This window comes from Trichomycterus rosablanca, chromosome 15, assembly GCF_030014385.1.
Source record: "Trichomycterus rosablanca isolate fTriRos1 chromosome 15, fTriRos1.hap1, whole genome shotgun sequence".
NCBI classification, from domain to species: domain Eukaryota; kingdom Metazoa; phylum Chordata; class Actinopteri; order Siluriformes; family Trichomycteridae; genus Trichomycterus; species Trichomycterus rosablanca.
In genome coordinates, this window is record NC_086002.1 from 25,945,131 (window position 1) to 25,960,121 (window position 14,991).

The following is a 14,991-nucleotide window of genomic DNA, read 5'->3' on the forward strand; positions in this document are numbered from 1 at the left end:
AGCACAGAAGAATCTGAACTTATTTATTCAATTTTTATTTATTTATTTGTTTAATGTATTCATTGTTTATTTAGTTAATCACTCATTCATGACCCTAACACCCAATTTAACAAAATTAATGGCTCTAGCAGTCCAGGTGAGACATATCCACCTATTTTACTTACATTTTTTACTCTCTCTCTCACACACACACCTGCAAAAGCTACCAACAAACACAAGCGTTGTCCATTTATATATTACACATTCCTAAACACAATTTTATTTATGAGCATTGTGAACTGATATGAAATCGATGTTTTCCACTCGAGCACCGTACGGTACCTCATGCGGTCTTTCCCAATCCGCTCCCTCCTCACTAACACTCCACTACAGAGGGACCCTCCACGTGAACGCGCAAACGGAGGGGGAGTGGAGAGGGGGAGTGAGTAGGGAGCGGATTGAGATTGGGGGGATTTGGCTCCCTGACGCCACTTCATGTTTACATTCCGTTTCTGCTCTCCACGCTAGCCTGCAAAATGACCACAGCAAAAGTTAAGTTGATGTTCTCAGATTGAGCTCCCTGATGTGTGTCTCATGAATTAGTTTATATTATTATTAGGGCTGTCGTTAATCGCGGTAATTAAAGCGTTACAATTTTTAATCGCGATTTAAAAAAAAAAATCGAGATTAAAAATTTTTACTCAAACTATTTTTATTGAGCTGTTTGTGTCACGTAAATTTGCGTCTCTGTGGTAATTTTCATTTCTTAAAAGTGCATGAAGCAGAACTCTGATGAACAGAACTTCTGATAGCTTCACTACACACTCGCTCCCTGCGCACTATAGTACACTTAACATTGTTAAAGGGCCAGACACTAGATGTGTAATTCACATTACATGACAGGTGAGAGGAAACATTTTTAAGCAAAAATAGTTCTTGTGTGAATTACAAGGGCAGGAAAAACTACGGCAGATACAGAAGGTGCACCGGGGCCCATGGCAGGTGGGTCTCCACAACATTAACCTCTCACCTCACTACCATTGGCTGCACTCGCCAGGTCCTTATTATTATATTACAATATTTTTGTTAAGTAAAATTAAAATAACTGAAACTGTGCAGTAAAAATACCAGAGGCAGGAATTTGGACTTGAAGTGTAATTTCTGAGTGACTTTTAATTCATTCTGATCAGCTTTCAGCATATGCAATTTGTTGAGGGGGCCCAACATTTTTTTTTTGCACTGGGGCCCATGAGCTCCTAGTAGGGCTGGGCGATATGGATCAAAAATAATATCTCGATATTTTTTAGCTGAATGGCGATATACGATATATATCTCGATATTTTTTCATCCCAAACGGTAATAACAAAAAGACACTTCTGAGACAAAGCTACATGTTCCAAATGTTATACAGGCACTTTTATTAACATTCAGCTGTAGATAAACATGAGAAATTCCTCAAAAATAAATCAGGGGTGACCAACCTTTTTGAAACAGAGGGCTACTTTAAGGGTACTGAGTAAGCCAAAGGGCTACTTGTAGGATACAAACTTCCTGAATAACATAAGGTTGCATGGTTCACCTTTAATGATAATATTATGATTAATAATAATAATAAATATTCATATATGTGAAGAGACTGTCTGATCACATGTTAATTATTTCTTGCAGTAATTATTAACAATGATGTACCATGGCAGGAAACACAGACATATTTAAACATGTAACATTATTTATTTCTGAAAGTCAGAGTGATCACATCTCTGATATTTTTGTAAATATTGTTCCTGACGGTTTTGTATGAATGAGCACATTTGTAGCATTTTGATCAAAATCACACAATTATTATTTTTTTTTTTTTTATAAATTATGACTTCTGTAGCATTTTTTTTAGGAAATCATTAACAGTCCCATCTTCAAATAATGTCCCGTTTGTACTGATCACTACTTTTGTTTTAGAACAAATCATGAACTCTGTCCCATGTTTATACAAATGATCAGTTAAGTAAGATTTTTTAAAAGCTACGATGTAAATGGACGTTTCTGTGACACGTACTGATCCTCTCTACACATTGTGCCGCTCTCTGTCGTCGTCCCGCGAATGAAACACTTTTCCTCCCAATCATTGTGAAAATATTAAGTTCTCTTTTGCTTTTCTTGTGTGTTTTTTCATTATTATTTTTTCGGGGTAAAACCCGCATCTCGCTCCACATAGTAGCTGCGCTCGCTCGTTCGTCTCAGCGTTCTGCGCCCGATATAAAACTCTGCACCCAGACCAGATCAAAGCTCATATAAACATCAAACAGTTTTGTTCTTGAAATGTTATATTCAGTTTTGTCATTTTCAAATCTACATCAATGCAAGTGTTATTGATTCAAAGAGATCAACAACGAAAATATCATTTTTAGACGGAGCTCTATAGTCACTAGAGCTGTTTAGAACATGCCCTGCGGGGGACTCACGTGGTGGGGAGGGGCGAGTTGTGTTCAGTGAGGGAGAGGGGCGGGGCAGTGAGGGAGAGGGGCGGGGCAGGTGAACATGTGCAGAGACAAACTGGGAGAAGAGAAAGACGAGCTGTCTGATCTAACTGGAACGCAACATCTCTATCGATATACGCGATATTGTCTTATCTTATATCGCGTATGAAAATATATCGATATATCTTTAAAACTCGATATATCGCCCAGCCCTAGCTCCTAGTTACACCACTGGTGTTGCATCTAGAAATAATTTATATTATGAGCGCCTGTTTTCAGTGGCAGGGTTATGGACTAGATGGATTTCACCCAAAATGAGTTGATTCATCAAGAGTCTTTTTACAGAAATGATAATGAAACATTAGAGCCACAATAAATCATGTTACTTTTACCTTCATACATTTGTACATTCGAAGGTAAATACTTCGGTACTTTTACTCAAGTGGAGGTAAAGAGTATTTTTTTTAATTCATTCATGTATTACATGTAGGAATCTATTATTAATCACTCATGAAATAAGAGATGAATTAATGCTATTTCATGTACCTGCACTATAACGTTTCTGGTACGGTAGTGTGTTTATGAATCTGTTCATTCAGTGCAGGTAAACCTTATGAATCCAGCCACATGGCTCAGTGTTTAGCCAAAATTATTACTATGAATCCTCAGGAAAGTGAAGGGAGATTAGTTTATGCAAAAAAAAACAACTCCTATGCAAAAAAAAAACCTCTTTAATCTCTGTACTGTACGTATATTGTCTCTACTACTTAATGACATTGCATTATGTATTGTATGCTAATATAATGTACTATGTGTTAACAAGAACGACCTAATAAAAAGTCTTTATAAACATCAATCTTCAGGCAGTTGAAAATACCCAGAAATTGTACACTTTTATTATTTACCGTTTAATATTTCATTCACTGCTGCCGGTCCCACATGAGAACATGACAGCGCGGATCTATCTGGAACTATTGAAGGGGCACATGAACCACGTGACCGCCTGGCGGCGAGATCAAGGAGTGTCGCAACTCTCTCTACAGCTCTGAGTGCGTCATTCTACCTTAGTACAGTGAGATTTTATTATGTATGTTATCCTAAACTCACCACATAGTGGCAGTCAGGGCCCCAAAACAGTAATATATTAATAAATAAATAAAAGGTAGAGAGTCAAGTATTATAAACATGTGAGGCTATCTAGATAAAGTGTGTATAACATATTCAGATCTAATATTTAAAAAGAAGAAAATTCTCTTAACTTGATATGGTGGGTGGCTCTTAAAAGAGCCGTTGGTTTGCCAGAGCGACTAAGGCGCTTTACTTGGAGCTGGTGTACTTGGTGACGGCCTTGGTACCCTCGGACACGGCGTGCTTGGCCAGCTCACCGGGAAGCAGCAGGCGCACGGCGGTCTGGATCTCCCTGGAGGTAATGGTGGAGCGCTTGTTGTAGTGAGCCAGACGAGAGGACTCACCAGCGATACGCTCGAAAATGTCGTTGACGAAGGAGTTCATGATGCCCATAGCCTTGGAGGAGATCCCGGTATCAGGGTGGACCTGTTTCAGGACCTTGTACACGTAGATAGCGTAGCTCTCCTTCCTGGCCTTTCTGCGCTTCTTGCCTCCTTTGCCGGCGGTCTTGGGGACGGTTTTCTTGGAGCCCTTCTTGGGCGCGGCTTTCGGGTTTTTAAATAAACTTTATTGTACAAATTTATATCACATTACAAATATCATTTACATCATACACGTACAGTAATATTACATTAATTGATACATTTCATGTAATAATACAAATATTTACATTTTCTTTTAGAATTAATTAAACTCAAACACTATTTGTCTAAAGTCCATTAAAAAGGTCCCATGGAATTGTCATGCGTTTAGATTTCATTTTACATTTTTTCATGCATTTTAATTTGGCCATACATTGTTTAACTACATCTTCACAATCAATATACACATTTTCAGTTGTCATTTTACATCGAGTTTTCCATATTTGATTCACCACTACAGCAATCACAATCCAATACAAAAGTCTTTTCCCACATAGTTTATCAAGGTTAAAGCCACCATAAATGACGTTTTTCCTAGACAGTTCTATATCTAATCCAAAGTCCTTAATACAATTCCAAATTTCTCTGGAGCGTTGACAGTCTACTAGTAAATGCCCAACTGTTTCGTTTTCGTTGCAATTTGGCATTGGACATAAGTTAGTTTTAACAAAACAACTCCACTTTACTACTGCTCTCACCGGTAATCTACCTAAGGCTGACAACCACATTGTATCTTTCATTTTTCTAGATATTATTTTATTTTGTAATAAATCTATAAGATTTTCATTTTCCTCTTTTGTGCAGTCTTTAAACTGTATCATACCATTATAAATGTAATTCGCAATTTCTTTATGAATTATTTTATTGGACTGCGTGACCCAATTTATTTCCAAAAGTCTATATTTTTCGACAAAGTCGCCATATAAGAGTTTATAATAGGGGACATCTTTCCTTTTCTTCCCTCTTAGTTTGGCCCATTCATCAGTATTCCCTAACCAAGCTGCTTTTCGAGCTAAGCTTAAACTAATATGTTTGCAATAATTAATTTTAAGCTTTATTCCAAAATTAGTTGCTTCTAGTCCTCCATTCTTTTTAGCTTTATATAGGAATTCTCTTTTAACTATTTCGAAGTTTCTACCCCATATTGTTCTGATACAAGTTTTGTTCAATTTTGTTATTATATTTTGCGTTGGTGGGAATACAATGGATAGAAACAATAATTTTGCTAATATAAAGACATTAATTAAATTTATTTTAGCTTCATAACTTGTTTTCCAATTCATTAATTTGTTGGACTCTTCAGTAATTTCTAATATTTTCTTATTCCAATTTTTATCTAATGCATTTTCATTGCTTATTTGTATACCAAGTACTGTGATTTCATCTTTTACTTGTATACTAAGACTTGGTTTACTCTTTGGGTCACCAATCCATACTGCTTCTGTTTTATTTTGATTCAAAACTGCTCCAGATACTTTCTCATAATTTAAAAAGTGATCATTGATTCTATCTAATTCTCTTTGGTTTTTTATGAACAAAGTTATGTCATCTGCGTAAGCTGATATTATACATCTGTTCATTTGATTGTTAACCTGAACCCCTGATAACATTTTATCTTTTTTAATTTTGAACAGCAGAGGGCTAATCGCTATCACATATAAAGCTGCACTTAGTGGACATCCTTGCTTAACTCCCGTGTATATATCAAAACTTTCAGTCAGGTTCCCATTCACATTTACTCTTACTTTTGATTCTTTATATAACAGTTTAACCATATTTATAAATTCATCAGGAAACCCATACCATTGCAATACTCTCCACAGATAGTCTCTTGATAGAAAGTCGAATGCTCTTTTTTGGTCCAATGCAATCATAAAAAACCCAGGTACATTAAGGCCTTTGCATGTAATAATTTCTCTAATAATACATAAGTTATCCCACATGTTTCTCCCTTTAATTGCACATGTTTGCTCTTGTTCGATAATATAATTTAAAATTACCTGCAACCTGTTCATTAAAATTTTTGCAAAGATTTTATATTCCACATTCATTAGAGTTATTTGTCTCCAATTACTTAAATCATATTCATCACCTTTTTTAAAGATTAATGTTACTATACCTTCATAAAAACTATCGTACATGTCCATTGTTTCTATTCCATGGTTAAAAACTGATGTAAGTAAATCAGACAAATCATCAGACAATAACAAATAAAATTCAGCAGGAAAACCGTCGGAACCTGGAGATTTTCCTTTGTTTAACGAAGCGATAGCTTTACTAACTTCTTCTTTGGTGATTTTCCCAACAATTTCCTTAAAGCTTACATTTATACCTTGGATCGTTTCTCCTAAGAAATTATTTACATCACTCTCATTAGTGCTTGTTTTTTTATACATTTCTTTAAATGATTTAACAATTTCATCAGCTATTTCTTTTCCATTGGTTACTATTGAGTTATTTCCTGTCCGTATTCCTTTAACATTTTTTGTTTCTTTACGTTCTTTATATTTCTTAATAAGATTATGTATATTACAATCAGTATTCTCAGGCCCTTCATAGCCACACATTACTTTTAAGCTGTTGCGGTAATCGCAGTTCAGTTTATCAATTTTTTCTTTAAGTTCATCTATTTCTGTTAAATCTTGTGGCGTTTTATTCATTTTTGTTTTGTTCTTTATATAATTTGTAAGTAATTCATCATATGTCTGGTTTCTTTTTTTATTTAGTTCTTTACATTTCCTAATCAGCATATTTTTAAGCCTATTTTTTAAGATTTGCCACAATTCAAAATACGATTTAGAGATAACATCTAGATCTTTACATATATTTACCTCCTTTTTTAATTCATCTACGAGTGGTTCATTTTTCAGACATTTCAAATTTAATTTCCAATAGTTTTTTCTAATTTTTGCATTTAAAAGAATTTTACAATTTACGGCTAAATGATCTGAATTTATTATCAATTCTGTTTTATATTGTTCAACTTTTATTTGGTTTGATACATATACTCTGTCTATTCTCGTTTTTGCCTTGCTATCAAATCTTGTGAAACCCAATTTATGAGGGTGTAAAGCCCTAAAAACATCTTTCATTCCACATTCATCACATATTTCTTTTAATACTTTTGCTGCTCTGGTTAGCTTAAAAGGTAATCCATCAACTCTGTCTTCTTTATCTGTTATGACATTGAAGTCTCCCGCTAAGATAATGTTATGACTGCAAAGCAACAATTCTCTCATTTTTTGAAATAGCTGTATTTTTTTAAAACTGTCTTGTGCTGTGTATATATTTATTAACCTAATTTTTTGATTTTCTAAAATGCAATCTATCACTAAAAGTCGACCTGGTATTAAATCTCTTCTCTTAATAATATTTATCTGTTTTGTTTTAAAAAATATTCCAATACCATCCGCTGAATCATCGCCTATAGAGATTACAGATTCACCTATGTTCCATGTTTGCTGTACGTTTTTTATGTCATCATGAGTTTTTAATCTTAATTCCTGGAGAAATAAAATATCTGCCTTTAACCGTTTTAACTTATCTAATTTTTCCGTTCTATTTTTTTCCGTTTGTATTCCTCTTACATTATAGGTTATAACATTAATCCCCCCAAACATTAAATAAGTGGGTGAACATCTCACTTATCTTTTGGTCTCTTGGTTGTTGTCTCTGTTGGGGATCTTATACGTTTTCCAGTTTTGATCTCAGGTTGTTGAGTGTTCGATCTTCTCTCCAAGTTCGGTGATTTGTCCGTGTTGGTTTCAGTATTTGTTTCCATATCCTCCGTTTTTTCATTAGTTCTCTTTAATTGTTCTGTTGTAGTTGTTTGTTCGATGTTATCCGCTTGTCTTTGTGCCGGTGTAATGTCGATATCCGTCGCCTCACTGCTTTCGCTGTCGCTGTCGTCTTCCTCATCACTGCTATCCGCTTCATCGCTGCTTGTTGAACCGGATGACTCTTCCTCACTGCTGTTGGATTCTTTATTCGCTTGTTCTTGTTGTGGCTGGTCGTTGTTGTCAGGTTTATCACAAGCTGGATCTTTTGTTTCAGGTGTAGTTTGTTCTGGATCTTGTAGATTTGGTTGTGCTTGTTTTCTTTCCTTCTTTAAAAGGTTGCTGAAAGATTTAGGACACGTGAAATACGAGTGACCGCTTTGTCCACACAGTCCACACTGTTCCACATCTACACAATCTTTAGCTTTATGTCCAAACTGTCCACATTTCCAACATTTGGTCTTATCACAGTCCTTTACTTGATGTTGAGCGGAGTTACATATGTAGCATCGTTGAATTTGTCCAGGGTATGAAATCTTTCCTACATAAGGACCCATAGCTATAGTGTTGGGCAGTTGCTGGATCTCTCCATTCTCGTTCGTTCTTAGTCTGACTTTATATCTTCTTACTCCATACCATATTCCGAACTGATCCACTGGCTTATCCGGAGGTTGTAGAATCTCACAGTATCTTCTGATATAGCAATTTACGTCTTCATCGGCGATTCGTCCAGTCCAGAACTTGATGATAATATGGACAATATCTTGGGGAGCTGAGCTTGTGATATTCCAGTTTTTCCAAAAGCCTTCCCCAATCCAAGCATTGAATAGCTGGCAAAACTTTTTCAACATATGCTCTGTGTAGAAAACCAGCTCATATTCTCTTTGATTTTGTAAAGTGATAAAAGAGTAAATGTCTTTAGCTTCTATCCACTCAGAACGTATGAGATGTGCTCCAACTGTGCTACGATTCGGTGCTTCCCCTTCCCCAACAAATTTCAACCTTACCCAGTGTCTTCCGACCTGGGTAGGTTGGGCCCCAATTGGGGCCATGTTTGTTGGGGAGACTCCAATAAGTAGGACCTAAAGGTACACTACTTATACAAAGGAAAATAAGATTCTAGAAAAGGACTTCCAAACGTATTCTGTTATAGTAGTTATCACTGTACACGAACTGGTTCAGGCATGATGCTGCTGTTTCCTCTAGAACAAACTGCAAGTGAATATAAACGCTCTACACGCCCGCTTTATTAACCCTGCATGCTGAGTAAGCCAAGTTGGAACACGTAACTCTGATTGGTCCAAGGTCCTGGGTTTCTATTGGACAGACAACATACCGTTCCACGCCCCCTTCTGCCCCATTCACTAGAATCTGTTCTTTGTTGTCTGTTCCCGCTTAATCTGAGGTCGATATATGTTTTAAAACCGAATATAAAAGAATCAATAGCAATATTTTGTTACATTTTATTAAATTGTATATAATATATATATTATACATACACAGATCGATCAATTTCATTTTTTTGTTTAGTTTTTTAAGCTAAGCATTCGGGCACAATGTTTTACTGTATCTTACACAAAGATCGTGTTAATGATTGTAGCGTAATCTACAGTATGGCTGTACATTGGTAGTATGCAAACACGCCGTATGACTACTAACTACTAATAATAATTCCAAGGTTTTAGGGCTACATAAGTGAATGTGTTATTTTTTCTTAGAATGATGCTTTTGGGGCTAAACGAGTGATTTGCCCATCCACGCATCAGTGAACGTACTACTACTATTAATAACAATATTAATAATAAAGCAGGACTTTCTCTTTTGTAGAAAATATGTGTGGCTCTTAAAAGAGCCGTTGTGTTAGCGTGGAGGTCTGAACGTTTAACCCCCGAATCCGTACAGGGTGCGTCCCTGGCGTTTCAGAGCGTACACCACGTCCATTGCGGTGACGGTCTTTCTCTTGGCGTGCTCGGTGTAGGTGACGGCATCACGGATAACGTTCTCAAGGAAAACCTTGAGCACACCGCGGGTCTCCTCGTAGATCAAGCCGGAAATACGCTTCACACCGCCACGGCGAGCCAAACGGCGGATGGCGGGTTTAGTAATACCCTGGATGTTATCACGGAGAACTTTGCGGTGACGCTTAGCGCCTCCTTTTCCAAGACCTTTGCCGCCTTTTCCTCTTCCGGACATCGTTACTACTCTCGTCGAGATGAAGCGAGTCAATGCAGGACGAGCGTTCACAGCGAGCCTGTTATTTCCCTCTACCGGACCTAGTTGAAGACAATGGGGCGGAGTTAAGCAGTGACCGCCCACTGTGACCGCAGCTGCTCGGAGTAGGCCTCATGTAAAGCGCGTAACTTAGTACCTCCACTGTTTTATCCTCACAGTAAATCGGTCCACAATCGATGTGATGTATTCCACATGACAGATTTTTCTGTAACTAATGTTAAATGTTAAAAAAAATTTTTTAAATATGTTGTGCCAGAAGAAAGAAAGACAAACAAAGAAACAACCCTAAACCCTATGCAACCCTGAACCCTATTACAATGTACTATAATCGCCATGTTTGTCGCATTTTTTAATATTGTACAATTAGGTGGGACAAAAAGCCATTAGACATGACAATGTAGCCAAAAAAAAACATATTAGGAATACAGAAAGACGGTGTGGGAGAATACAGCAGTGTATAATCAAAAATTCATATTAGTTCAATCAGTACAGTTGTAGTGAATATTGAATTTTAAACAAACAAATAGCTTTAGAAACTTTTCAGTGCTTGTAAAAGTAGCATTAGAGACACGTTATGATAAAAACAAAGATCTAAAACACCTGCAGCAGTGTAGGAGGAGGAGTAGGGTAAATAAAACATGAGGGTAAAATTGTGTTGGAATGTGTAATATATAAATGGACAACGCCAGTGTTTGTTGCTAGCTTTTGCAGATGTGTGTGTGTGTGTGTGTGTGAAAGAGTGTGCTGGATCTGCTAGAGAAGTTCTGTCAGACCTGGGCCCTGACAGTAAATCCTGATAAATCTAAAATCATGATCTTCCAAAAGAAAGCCAGATCTCAGGAGAGCAGGTACACTTTCAATCTAGGAGACACCGCCCTAGACCACACCCTTTCTTATGATTACCTGGGGCTCAAAATCAGTGCCTCAGGAGGCTTCGGTCTGGCAGTGGAAGCACTGAAACAGAAGGCCTGCAGAGCCCTCTATTAAATTAAAAACAAATTCATTAAGATTGACATCCCAATTGGAATCTGGTTAAAGATCTTTGACAGTATAATCCTGCCCATAGGTCCACTCAGTCATCATGACTACACTAGATGGGACAAGCATCCCACTGAAGTCCTGCATGCAGAATTCTGCAGAATTCTTTTACATGTACAAAAAAAAAACCCAACCAATGCATGCAGGGCTGAATTAGGTCGATACCCATTAATTATTAATATTGATAAAAGAGCCCTTAAATTCTGGATGCACCTAAAATCCAGTCCCACAACAAGCCTGCAGTTTCAGGCACTCCAATCCCAATAGCTCTACCCTGAAAAGAGTCCCGTGTGTCAGCTGGTCCAGAGACTGATCAACACACTGACCCCTAACAATCCCAACTCTCTGACCAGCACTGCTTCCCAAACACCAATCAGGATCACCCAAATTATCAAACACCTCATAAACACTTATCTGGAACATTGGACAACCAAAACTCAATCCCAAAATAGACTAAACTGCTATCTGACCCTAAAACATGAATTCAACCTGGCCACGTATCTCCTCACTGTCCGAGATACAAAGCAGAGACACATTCTCACCAAATACAGACTGAGTGACCACAGCCTGGCCATCGAGAGAGGCAGGTTAAAAAAGTCCTGGATCCCCAGAGAGGAGAGAGTGTGTGGTCACTGCAGGACAGGTGAGGTTGAGACAGAGGTGCACTTCCTTCTAAACTGCCCAAAATACACAACAATCAGAAACAAATATTATAATCAGTTAGAAAGAGAAGTGAGCGGCTTCAGATCGCCGACAGACAGCCAGAAAGTGGCCATTATATTAGGAGAGGGACCATCAGCCTCCACTGCAGCCAAATATGTACATGAGTGTCACACACTACGGGACAGTGAGTGAAACACCAGATCCAGACACCAGACCCATCCGCCGCACACGCGCACACACACACACGCGCGCACACGCGCACGCGCACGCACACGCACACACACACGCACACGCACACACACACACACACACACACACACACATCACACACACCCACCACACACACACATAGTAATATTTTCTTTTTTTGTGTGTGAATAATTGTCTAATTACATAATGAATATTTTCTTACCATTTTTTTTTCTATATATACACCTGTTTTTTTTTTTCTTTTTTTAAATATTTATATATACTATATGTATGCTTTGACAATACAAATATAGAAATTTGTCATGTCAATAAAGCAAATTCAATTGAATTGAACTGAGAGAGAGCGAGAGAGAAAGAGAGTTTACAAAAAAAGTAAAATAGGTGGATATTTACATTTTCAGCATACACCTTTATCCACAGCGACTTACATTACAGTAACAGTATACAGTCTGAGCAATTGAGGGTTAAAAACCTTGCTCAAGGGCCCAACAGTGATAACCTAGCAGTGGTGGGGCTTGAACCAGTGACCCTCTGGTCACTGGCCTAGTACCTTAACCACTAGGCTACAGCTGGCCCTGGATATGTCACCTGCACTGCTAGAGCCAGAGATGTTTTGTTAAAGTGGGTGTTAGTGTCATGAATGAGTAAATAACTAAATTAATACATAAACAATGAATACATTAACAAATAAATACATAAAAAATTTGTAAAGCAGTGTTTGGATTTGTCTGTGCTGAACAATACTGACTTTATAAGTCTTTATAAGTGACATCTGTGTTAAAAATGTGTTTGTATATTTCACTGTATTGTGAGAAATGGGACGTTATAAGTCATATTCTGCTAAAGCATAACGTTTCATAAACATATTTCAAAGTCAGACACATCTTGATTAAAGTGAAAGTGATCTCAGCTGTGTATCAATAAAATCCAAATAAGTGAAAGAAGACATTTTATGTTTCAGTGTTAGCTGTGTTAAAGCCATTTCTGAGTTTTAAAAAGAATTATAAAAAAAAAAAATGCATGTTAATAAGTGAGATCTCTTGTGTAAGTGTAGGAGCCATGTGTTGTTTTAGAAATGTGTCCGTATATGTGAACTCAAATTAATTAATTAATTAATTTATTTTCTTTTTATGGGGGGGGGGGGGGGGGGGGGTTATTTCCCTCTGAGTTTATGATTTAGGTGTGTGTGAGTGTATCCAGCTTCACCGTAATGTGTTCGCGAACAGAACTGTAAGAGCAATAGATAGAAACTGCAATTTCTTAACAAGACATGGGCGTCTATTTATTTACTGAAGTCAGAAGTAAAGCCGTTTAAAGTTTACAATTTAAATCCCCATTATGGTACTAAACATCGTGAAATACAAGAACGTGAACAATGCACAACATTCAGGTGTGAAGCTTTGCTAGCTCAACTACAAAAGCAACAAGGTCTTTTTATAGTGCTTTATGTACTTTTTGGATATCACAAAGCTGGTCTTGACTGCTTCAAAGGACTGAAAAACAGCAAAAAGTAATTAATTTCCAAAAGTTATAGAAATAAGATTTTGTATATTGTTAATGTGGAAACCTACACTTTTTATGCCCACCTGTTTTCGTGAAAGTAAATTAAATAGTGAAATTATGTTGATGTTTTTACTCTGCCTCCTTCTAATTTCATTGCCTGATAGTAAAAAAATGATTATTATTATTATTAGGTTATTATGTTGGGGATATCTTAATTAGGTTTAGAACTAGCTTGGGGTTATCCTAATTTGGGTTAGATACATGTTGTGGTTATCATAGTTATGCTTAGAAACATGGGGTTATATTAGTTTGGGTTAGAAAAATTTTGGGGTTTTCCTAATTAGGGTTAAAAACCTGTTGGGGTTATCATAGTTTAGGTTAGAAATAACTTGGGGTTATCGAAGTTTGGGTTAGAAGGAGGTTTTAAATTGAGCTCAACAGATATCACCTGTGCTGCCTAGGAACACAAGGCGCACCTGGAGCTGATGAACCACACCTGGGTCCTCATGCCTTCAGATCAGGTAGCGAGCACAATGAGTTCCAGCCTGAGTGTGAGTGCCAGCCGGAGAACCTGCAAACGGCGACAACAACCCGTCAGAAATGGGAGTCGGTGCTGCGGGACTCAGAGGGCAAAGGTTAGGGTTACACACACACACACACGCTTCTCCCAAGACTTGGAACTGTATCTGTCGGAATTTGGACCCATTCTGTCAAAAGAGCATTTGTATGGCTTCAAGTTGATGTTGGTCAGGAGAGCCTCAATCCATATTACCAAAAACTTTAATTCCTCAGCGGTGCAGTGGGGCTTCGGTCAGGCCTCTGTGCAGGACACTGGAGTTTCTTAAAGCTTCTCTTTATATTTGTGGACTTTGTGCACAGAGGCAAAGTCCTGCTGGAACAGGACAGGGTCTTCCCTTTTAATCTAATTCAATCATGGTTTTTATCTAACTTGCTTATGACACTTGTTAACACTTGTTAGCTATGGTGGTGGCTGAAACACATGAATTTCCAAATTAGAAAAGGCATCATTGTGAATACGGTTGTTTTATTACCATTATTACAATAACCAGTCTTATGGTTAACATTCAATATTCTGCTCATTCCTTATGCCTTCATCCAGCGTGTTTACATTATACCAATATACAGCCATACTGTAGATTACACTCCAATCAGTTAATACCATCTCTGTGTAAAATACAGACTGTGTACACCGTGCAACACCAACGCCACTAAATCCTCCTAACAATTTTTTATATTACATAAAAATACATAAAAATATACATACATAAAAGAAAACACACACACACACATAAACACACAGATTTAGTTCCTGTTTTCACATTTTGGCCACGAGATGGAAGAAACGCTCCACTAACCATCTATTGGTTCTCCATAACATTATAATTACAGTTACTACTACTACTACCATCACCAATAATACTATTATTACAACAACTATAATAGAAATAAAATCATTATTATGAGTAATTATGATTATTTACACTTAATATTTTACAGTATGTCTGTTCTAAAATGTCTCTAATTACCCTGTGTTGAGTACCTAGA